Source organism: Myotis nattereri, assembly GCF_964212035.1.
Source record: "Myotis nattereri genome assembly, chromosome: 11".
Taxonomy (NCBI): domain Eukaryota; kingdom Metazoa; phylum Chordata; class Mammalia; order Chiroptera; family Vespertilionidae; genus Myotis; species Myotis nattereri.
In genome coordinates, this window is record NC_138086.1 from 7,657,583 (window position 1) to 7,668,310 (window position 10,728).

General features: G+C 45.8%; 1 protein-coding gene across 1 annotated transcript in view; it reads right to left on the minus strand.

Annotated features, from left to right (window-relative positions):
* Positions 1-6,179, minus strand: part of TMEM168 (transmembrane protein 168) — a 30,425-nt gene extending 24,246 nt beyond the window's left edge. The window contains exon 1 of the mRNA XM_081102055.1: positions 6,134-6,179. The gene's annotated coding sequence lies outside the window, so the exon portion shown is untranslated. The remainder of the gene's footprint in view (positions 1-6,133) is intronic.
* Between the last annotated feature and the right edge of the window lie 4,549 nt (positions 6,180-10,728).

The following is a 10,728-nucleotide window of genomic DNA, read 5'->3' on the forward strand; positions in this document are numbered from 1 at the left end:
CAATGGTCTGAGGGACAGTGAACTGGCCCCCTGTTTAAAAGTTTGAGGACCCCTGCTAATCAATAAAGAAAGAACAAAAAGTTATCATAAGGATTATTTGTTGACAGGCCAGACAATTATTTCAACTTTAAGTGCCATACAAGATGCACTTAAAACTTGACAGTGGTCACAAAATGGTTTAACTAGGGAATTCATCAATTTTTCTAGTATACTGTTTCAGAAGAACTGATGCATTGGCTCATGGCCACACTGAATATCCACAGAGAACTCAACCAGACAAAAACTCAAAAAGTAACTAGTTTGTGACCAGCTTATTTATAGTTTCTTCCTTTCTTTTCTTTTTGTGTTTTTGTTTATTTTGGAGAGAGAGAGAGGAAGGGAAAGGGAGAGAGAAACATCTATGTCAGAGTAAACATGGGTTGGCTGCCTCCCATATGCCCCACAATGGGGGGATCCAGCCGAACCAGCAACCCCTCAGTGCATGGGACAACACCCAACCGAGTCACACCCACCAGGACTTACTTATACTTTCCTTCTTAAAAGCAGGACACTAAAAACAGACCCAACAGAAATATGAGATAACCTGGAATGAACCCTTAATTATCCATCTGACCGGAGAAGAGTGTCATTGAGTGAGCACCTCAGGGTGTCTGGGAGTATTATTACCAACGAATTCATGCACCGGTGGGGTCCCTTGGCCTGGCCTGCGGGATTGGGCCGAAACCCGCTTTCCAACATCCCCCGAGGGGTCCCTGATTGTGAGGGCGCAGGCCAGGCCGAGGGACCCCATGGGTGCACTTTCGGGCCAGGGAGGGACACGGGAGGTTGGCAAGCCAGGAAGGGACCAGGGGAGGGCTCCAGGGCGTGTCCAGCCCATCTCAATCAGTCCTGATTGGCTGAACCCCAGCAGCAAGCTAACCTACTGGTCGGAGCGTCTGCCCCCTGGTGGTCAGTGCACAGCATAGTGAGCGGCTGAGCGGCCTTAGCATATCATTAGCATATTACACTTTGATTAGCTGAACGGCCAACGGGTCGACTGGACACTTAGCATATTAGGCTTTTATTATATAGGATTTTACTTCTAGATGTTCAACAAGTAGATTTTTTACAGCTAAATTGATTTAATTAAATAAGTTGTAACTGATTTTCCTCAATTATATTTTCATTCAATAACTTCTTAAGATTCTATACACATTTACAGAAAATATCTTCCATTAGTAAATTTTAGTTTTATCTTTTATTTAAGTATGAGAAACTGATAAAATATAGACAGCATTGCACTTTTTAACATTATTTTTCTGTGTTATATAATCATTCACCAAATATATATCCTCAAAGGGTGGGTGGTACCGTCAGGACTCAGATGACTGAACACTGACTGCCAAAGGAAAAAAGATCACACACGAGGCTGAATGGTTATCACTCAACCACAAGCATCCTTCCGTGGTTCCCTGGGCAAAACTCTCTCCCTTCTGTGATTTTCCAAACCTCTCTTCCCCATCCTCAATCTCTGACTCCTGCTTCCCACTGCATTCTCACCAGATGACTTTGTCTCAACAGAATAATCAGAAGGGATTTCACTTAAGTTTCCAACACCACAAACCCACCTCTACCTACATCTCCTAATACAAGAAGGGCGTCCCTTCCCTGTCTGAGGCTAAATCTCTGACATACTCTGTATCCCCTCCCCTCTGTCTCTTCCACAACTTCAGACTCTCCTTTCTTCAAACTCCCACTCTCCTCTTATTCATCAGAACTTAAACATATGCAAAGCTCTTTTCCGAAACACCAAAACAAAAACACACCCAGAAACAACAAACAAAACAATCCTCACTCATTCCCATCTCCTCTTCTAAATTCAATCTTCTGTACTTTCGACAATTAATATTTGATTGTTTCACTTTTCACATCACTAAACTGTGGGTTCCCACCCCACAATAAACTACTCTTTGGAGGAAAAGGAGCCACATACTAAACCTCACAAGCTCAGGGAAGGCCTGCATGGCAGCCTTACAGACTCAGAGACCTAAAGTAACCATAGAGGATGGTCTGAAATTAAAACTTTTTAACTAAAAGCAGTTCTTGGTGGGGTAGTCAAGTCCCAGGCTGGAATCTTCCCCGACAAAGGTCAATTTTCACCTTAACTAACCCTGTCTACTGTCTTTTTGCATCTATGATAACATACCTTTGGAATGTCAAACTAATTTCCTTTTGGCGGACCCCTCAAAGCACAGAGTGGAGACCACCAACCCTCTTTTTTTTAAAAAAAATATATATTTTATTGATTTTTTACAGAGAGGAAGGGAGAGGGATAGAGAGTTAGACACATCGATGAGAGAGAAACATCGATCAGCTGCCTCCTGCACACTCCCCACTGGGGATGTGCCCGCAACCAAGGTACATGCCCTTGACCAGAATCGAACCCGGGACCCTTCAGTTTGCAGACCGACGCTCTATCCACTGAGCCAAACCAGTTAGGGCCAACCCTCTTATTGTTACTGAGTTAATTGTTGACTGTTAACTATCCTGTACCCCCCATGCAAAAGAATTATGTGTCTATCATTTTACTTTTCTTTTAAAAATATATTTTATTGATTTTTTACAGAGAGGAAGGGAGAGAGATAGAGAGTTAGAAACATCGATCAGCTGCTTCCTGCACACACCCTACAGGGGATGTGCCCACAACCAAGGTACATGCCCTTGACCGGAATCGAACCTGGGACCTTTCAGTCCGCAGGCCGACGCTCTATCCACTGAGCCAAACCAGTTTCGGCTATCATTTTACTTTTTATCCAATCCCAGAGGTTTCACCATTTTGCTTTCTCTTCTTTCCCTAATCTAACACCAACGGATTTCATGTAACCCACTTATGTCTTCTCTTTTGATTGTAATGTATAAAATAAGATGCAAGACTGCCATTTTCTGGAGCATCTTCTCAATCCGTTGAGATATGCTTCCGAGCAATTGCCGACAATTTGGTTCAAATAAACTCACAAAAATTCTCTACAGGTTTTAATGTTTCTTACATTGACAAATTCAGTGGGTACTTTTCACTCATATGCTCCACATTCTTTGAACAACCTTTGATTCTATTGACTTCTCTCACCTTCTGAAACCTGTCCTTCCTTTAGCTTCCAAAGACCAGTCTCCAGATTTTCTTCCTTAATTGATCTCTGCTTCTCATCTCTCCTCAATCCTACCTTCAGACATTCAATCCCAAGCCTAGACTTTTCTCCTACTACATATTTTCTACGAGCAATCTCATCTATTTCCATATCTTCAAATATTACCTCCCCCTACGTAGACAAATATTAATCTACCTGATAGACTTAAACGCATTAGCTCGATTCTGCATTAATAGAAGTAAAAATCGCGAAAACAGGTAAATAAAGTACAGTACATCCATATAATGGAATATATGCAGCCACTATTATGGACTAAAATCAACATGGCAGAAGACTGCTTTTAAGTGGCTAATTTACAAAAGTCTCTTCCCTAACCGGATGGTCTTCAAACGACAATTAGCCTGGATCAGAGAGTAAACAACAAAGCATTGCAATCCCTTCCAATTGGCCAGCCATCACCGGAGAATTCCTTGAGAGGCAGATAAAAATGGAGCACATGGGAAACCTGATGGGCCAGAGCCTGTTTTATGCTACTGGGAGCTTCCTCTCTCCTTCACCGCCCACACTGAATCCTTCCCATGTACTGACCACTCTTCTTCCTGCACACCTCTTACACCTTCCCACTGTCCAAGGTCACGGCCCCACTTCCGGTCACTGTCATCTCCGACCTGACCTGTATCCACTCTCGCCCTTCTCTCCAAGATGTGTCCTTTTTTTTTTTTAAAAAAAGTACATTTTATTGATTTTTTACAGAGAGGAAGGGAGCGGGATAGAAAATTAGAAACATCAATCAGCTGCCTCTTGCACACCCCCTACTGGGGATGTGCCGGTAACTAAGGTACATGCCCTTGACCGGAATCGAACCCGGGACCTTTCAGTCCGCAGGCTGACGCTCTATCCGCTGAGTCAAACCAGCTAGGGCAAGATGTGTCCTTTTTAAAACCAAAATGTGTCACATCACTCTGCTATGTAAAACCCTCCGATGGCTTCCCATCACCCTTAGTAATAAAGTCTCAACTCCTTAAAACACCTTATAAGGCTCTCTGCATTGGAAGTGAATAAATCTCCTGTCTTGTTGTTGCAGAAGACCAAAGAAATACCAAGCACGCTTCCTAGAGAAAAGGAGGGACGCTGTTTATTAACACTAGTGGACTCCGGGGATAATTTCCAAATCAGAGTGAAGAAACACGCAGAGGGCTTCACGTTTTATAACCTTCTGGGGTCTTTGTCTTGCAGATATGGTTCCGCCCCCTTTCCTGGGCTTACAGGAAGGGCCCCAGGTGTGGGGGTCCCCAGGCCATACCCAATTATCTGGGGGGGGGGGGGGGAGGGCAGTGATAACGACCTCCCCGCCCCCCAGGGCAGTGCATTGTTTAGTTTTTATGGCCTGACACACCTTGCAAGACCAGCTTCCTCCTCATTGTGTGCATCCCTGTGAACTTTGTACTGTAGCCTTACTGCTCTTCCCACTTTTCCAATGCTATTCCCTCCCCAGGTGCACTCCCTTCCCTCCTCCTAGTCCCAGGGCAGTCCTCCTCATGTCTCAGCCTAAATCATTTTCCTAGGAAGACTAACCCTGACGCAGGTGTAGGTCCCTATACATCCTCTAAAATAGGACGATAATGACCATCACTTGTCTGCATTCTCCACGACATCACAGAGTCTCTCAACATTTCTCCTCACTCCTATATGCCCAAGGTCTTGCACAAAGTCTGGAACCAAGTAGACATTGTTAAAAAAAAACAAAGACTAGCCCTAACCGGTTTGGCTCAGTGGATAGAGCGTCGGCCTGCGGACTGAGGGGTCCCGGGTTTGATTCCTTCCGATCCAGGGCATGTACCTTGGTTGCGGGCACATCCCCAGTAGGAGATGTGCAGGAGGCAGCTGATCGATGTTTCTCTCTCATCGATGTTTCTAGCTCTCTATCCCTCTCCCTTCCTCTCTGTAAAAAATCAATAAAATATATTTTTTTAAAAAAGAAACAAAGACGAATCCAGAAATAACTATATTTAGCAACACTGCCAATTAGTTAGGGACCACTTACTACCCAGAGAAAATAAACACGACACCTGATAGCTCACCACTAGTGGTAGAGCTAAGGCAGCGGTTCTCAACCTGTGGGCGGCGACCCCTTTGGTGGCGGAACGACCCTAAGACCATCCTGCATCTCAGATATTTACATGACGATTCCTAACAGTAGCAACATGACAGTTATGAAGTAGCAACAAAAATAATCTTATGGTTGGGTCACCACATGAGGAACTGTATTTAAAGGGCCAGAAGGTTGAGAACCACTGAGCTAAGGGATTCCATGAATTTCTGGATGGTTTCTGGGCCCTACTCCAACCTTCACTCAATTCATTCAAATTCCTGTAAATCAGTGAATTCTCCCCCAAACCCTACCCTCGGGGAATGGCTCCCGGACACCCATCACTGGCGGCATCACTTCAGAAACCACTTCAGCTCCGTCTAGGGGCGGGCAAAGCTAAAGGCGCCGAGGGCAGCCAGGCTCGGGCCCCTGAACTCACACAACTCTCCCCGGAAGGAGCGCGGCGCCCCGAGCCGGGACCGAACCCGCGGCAACAGGCAGCGACTGCGGCTCCCCCGCACCCGCCCCTCCAGCGAGGCGAGGCCGCAGCCCCGGGCCTCCAGCGCCACTGCTCAGGGGAAGGCGACCCGGCCTGGGAGCCCCGCTGGACGGGGGCGGAGGGACGGGGGGTGGGGGGTGGGGGGGTGGGGGGGACCGCCTGCCCCCTCACCTCCCGCCGCCGCGCCCTCACCCCGCGGGGAGCCGCTGGGCGGAGCCAGGGCTGGGCCCGGGTCCCGCTCGCCCCTTCCCCTACCAGCCGGGCCGCGGCCCCGGAGCGCCCGCCAGCCTCGGGGCCGGCTCCGCGGCCACACGGCACAGGGACGGCCCCCGGGCTGTGCTGCAACTCGGGAGGGGGCAGAGGAGGGCCGAGGGCCCGCGGCCGCACGCACGAGGGCCGGCCGGTCTCTCGGAAACTTACTCCGACGCCGGCCCGCCACAGCCGCCATGCTCCCGCCGCCGGAGCCGCCGCGCTACGGAGCGCCGCCCGGGTCAAACCGCGGCGCGTTCCTCCCGCGAGGCCCGGCCTCCCCCGCTCCGGCCCCGCCCCGCGCGAGCCTCCCCGCCGGGGGCGCAGCGGCACCTGCCATCGGGCCGCGGCCGAGGTCGGGGAGCGGGACGGCCACCGAGGGTCGCAGCCGTCGTGTCCGGCCGGCGGCCAGGCCACCTCCTCCGGCCGCTCAGACCCGGGAGAGGGACGGCCACGCCTCCCGTGAAAATACCGCAGCGCGCTGGCCGAGTTGCTCAGTGGTTGGAGCGCGGGCCCGCGCACCGTAGGGTTTCGGGTTGGATTCCAGGTCAAGGGCACCTGCTGGGTTGCAAGTTCGATTCCCCGCCTGGTGGCGCGGGCGCAGGAGGCAACCAATCTATGGGTCTCACATGCATGTCTCCCTCGCTCGCTCGCTCTTTCCCTCCCTCCCACTCTACAATCAATGGGAAAACATCCTCTGGTGAGGATTAACAGAAAATAAAAAACACTGCAGGAGGCGATGCTGCTCTTTATTTTAATACCTTTGGAATAATAATACCTGGCTGTGTCCCTTGAGCGGCTAAAGCCCAAGCTCCTTGGGCTCCCCTTCAAAGCCCTTCTTGCCTCCTTTTCTAATCGAGACTCCCTTTGTGTTTAGCTTTTTAAAATTCAATTTATTGGAGTGACATTGGCTAACAAAATTATGTAGGTTTCAGGTGTACAATTTTATAGTACACCGTCTGTATTCGGTACTGAGTGTTCGCCACCCGAATCAAGTCTCCCATCACCATTAATCCCCCGATTACCCTTTTACCTCTCCCCACCCAGCTTGATCATGTTGTATTATTTTTTTAATTCATTGTGTATTCACTTTGCTCGTATTTAGTTTAAGATCTTTGCATCTGTATTCATCAGAGACATTGGGGTGTAGCTTTGTTATTTTTGTGTGTGTATGGTGTCCTTGCCAGCTTTTGGTATCAGAGTTATATTCACCTCAAAAAATGAGGAAATATTGCCTTTTCATCAGCTTTTTGGAAGAGATTGATTAGGATAGGTTTCAAATATGGTCTGAATGTTTGGCAGAATTTAATGGGGAAGCCGTCTGGTCCTGGACTTCTATATTTCGGGAGGTTTTTGATGGTTGTTTCCACCTCCTCACTGCTAATCAGTCTATTTAGATTTCCCAATTCTACCCAATTCAGTCTAGGAAGATTATATACTCCTAGGAATTTATCCATTTCTTCTAGATTTAATTTGAAGGCATATAGTCTTTCATAGTAGTCTAGTATGATTCTTTGTCAATCTGTGATGTGTGTGGTAATTTCTGCTCTTTCATTTCTGATTTTGTTTATATGGGTCTTTTTCTTTTTTCCAAAATAAGTCTAGGCAGAAATGTGTCAATTTTTTAATCTTTTCAAAAAACCAGCTCTTGGTTGTATTAATTTTTTAAAAATTAAATATTTATTGTTGAAAGTATTGAGGAACCAAGATGGCGGCATAAGTTAACGCCGGAGTTTGCTGCTTTGAACAACTACTTCAAAAGTGAAACCAAAAAACGGAAGGGACATCACCCAGAACCACAGGAACGCTGGCTGAGTGGAAGTCCTACAACTAGAAGGAAAGAGAAACCCATACGGACGGACACTCAGAGGAGGCGCAGTGCTGAAGTCAAATTCTGAGGTGCGGAGTGCGCGGAGCGGGCCCGAGCTCCAAACCCAGAGCCCCCTAAACCTGGCTTCGGCTCACACTGCTGCCCTCCCTCTGCCAGAGCCCAAAATGAGTGGCTGCCATGTGAAATTTTGTGCGTTGGCCCTGTAAGAGGGTGCCTGCATTTCCAGCCATCTCTCCATGCTTTTCACAGCCCAAAGTTATATGGGCACCTTTCTCAGTTCTGGTGCTCTCTGCTGGGGCCCTAACTGGGGTTTAGACCCCAGAGTTCTCAGTGGGAACACCCCACAGCTGAGATATCCCTCCAGACCTTCAGCTGCTGACTGTGAAAGCCTGGCCAGCCTTTTCCTGTCTCCACATTTCCTTACCAGTCTCTACTTGGTCTCCACTTTCCATGTTTGGTTATGAGGATTCTCTCCAGCTAATATTCAGTTTATTACTAGTTTTTCTGTATTTTAGTTGTATTTCCAGTTTGGTCCTGGGAGAGTGTCAGTGTAGCTTCTACTTACTTCATCATCATTTTTAAGCCTATATCTGAATTTTTTGTATTGTCTCATTGTTCTCTATTTCATTCAATAGTGCTCTCATTATTTCCTTTCTGCTGCTGAATTTGGATTGCTTTTGTTCTTTTCTTTCTAGTCTTAGATGTAATATTAGGTTGTTTATTTGGGATTTCTCTTGTTTCTTGAGATAGGCCTATAATGATATAAACTTTCCTCGTTACTGCTTTTGCAGCATCACAGAATTTCTGATATGTCATATTGTCATTCTCATTTGTCTCTATATATCTTTTGATCTCACCCTTTATTTCTTCTTTGACCCAGTCATTTTGAATGTTTGTATGTGCTGGAGAAGAATGTCTGATCTGATGTTTTTGGATGAAAGACTCTCTAAATGTCAATTTTGTCTATTTGGTTTGTGTCCTTTAAGGCCAATATTTCTTAATTTTCTGTTTGAATGATGTTTCTAGAGCTGTCACTGAAGTATTAAGGTCCCCAACTATGGTTGTGTTTTGGTCTGTTTCTCCCACCATTAGTTCTGTGAGGAGTTGCTTTCCATATTTCGGTGCTCCCTGATTGGGTGCATATATATTGAGAAGTGTTATGTCTTCATGATGTAATGTCCCCTTTGTCATTATAAAATGTCCATCTTTATCTCTATTACCTTTGTTATCTTGAAATGTATTTTGTCACATATATGTATAACTACACCTGCCTTTTTCTGGGTTTTATTTGCTTGGAGAATCATTTTCCACTTTTTCACTTTGAATCTACTTTTGTCTTTGCAGCTTAGATATATCTCCTGAAGGCAGCATATGGTTAGGTTTTGTTTTGTTTTGATCCAGTCTGCTACTCTGTATCTTTATATTGGTGAATTCAGACCAGGTGCATTTTTAAAAAAATTTTATTGGTTTCACAGAGGAAGGGAGAGGGATAGATAGAAACATCAATGATGAGAGGATCATTGATCAGCTGCCTCCTGTGTGCCCCACACTGGGAATTGAGCCTGCAACCTGGGCTTGTGCCCTGACTAGGTGCAGTTTTAATATGCTGATGCATCAAAATGAGCATATAGGGGAGTTTTGGGTTATTCTTTGGTCTGTTTCACTGTTATCTTAGCTGTCTGGCTTCAATGGGGTTTTGTTATTTGTTACCAGACATTATCTGTCCTTGGGTTTAGCTGACACAAATGGCATTAATTGGGCCTTTGTTCTTTATTTTCCAGACCAGGGTGATTTAAGTTACATATCCTCTGGTTAGGGAGGGGAGGTATAAACAATTTGCTTTCAAGTGACCTTGGTTGGGGAAGATAAGGTCTTGCAGTTCACAAGCTGGCTGCAAGCTGCTCAAACTGTTTGGCCTTGTGTAATTTTTTTGTCTCAGTTTCCCTATTCCACTGCCCAGAAATTTTCCTAGCTTCTTACTATCCTGCCACACAACTGTCTGCTAGATGTTTATACTTGAACACATCATCATCACTTCTAATTCAACTTGCTTTTAATGGACATTTACCCTTTTGTTATTTTAATTTGTACCACTGCACTGGAAACTCCCTTCTGTGTTGGAGAATTCCTGTGAGTCTGTTGGCTGAGACTGAAATGTGAAATATTTGCTTAGCCAATCATGCGCACCACTGAGAAGCTATTGACTCAAAAAAAGTGGGCACAGCAAGCTGTGCTCCCTGGGTAACTGCAGGTGGCTCCTGGGGAAGAGTGTGGTTCTAGTGGTGGTGCCAGGCATCCAGTATTAGTGGTTCAGTGATTCAAGATGTCTGATCATGGTGACCGCAATCCCAGAGCCCTCTTCCATCATGTCTGTGGTCTGTTGTTATCGTTTGTCATTGTTGACCATGCTTGTCCAAGCCTCAATGTCCAGAAGTCCTTTGAGCTAGTACTAAACAGCAGTCTAGACACCAGGGGCCATTCTGAAGGGTATCAGTCTGGTAGAGTCAGCAAAGTCTCATACCACAGTTATACAAGGATGAAAGTGCCTGTACAATATTCTAGCCATGTATCTTGAATATCTGTTATTTCCAGAATGAAACATTATTTCTAATCCTTTGTGCTAATTAACATTCCTCTATTAAAGATTTACATAGTGATATTGGAAGCACTTCTGCATCCAACTAATAGTGACGATTCCTGATTAGTGTCTTTCAGATGCTAATTACTCACCCTGGACTGTGCAGATTGAAGTTAACACAAGCGCAGACACCGTTCATTAGAGTATTCTAAAGTTGACTGACAAGAGATTGGTACTGGACTTACAGGGTGATCACACTGTAAATCATATAAAAGTATAATCACTCTATATTGTATGTCAACTGAAACTATATATTGTATGTCAATTGTAAGTGAAAAGTTAAGAAAAAATTCAAGT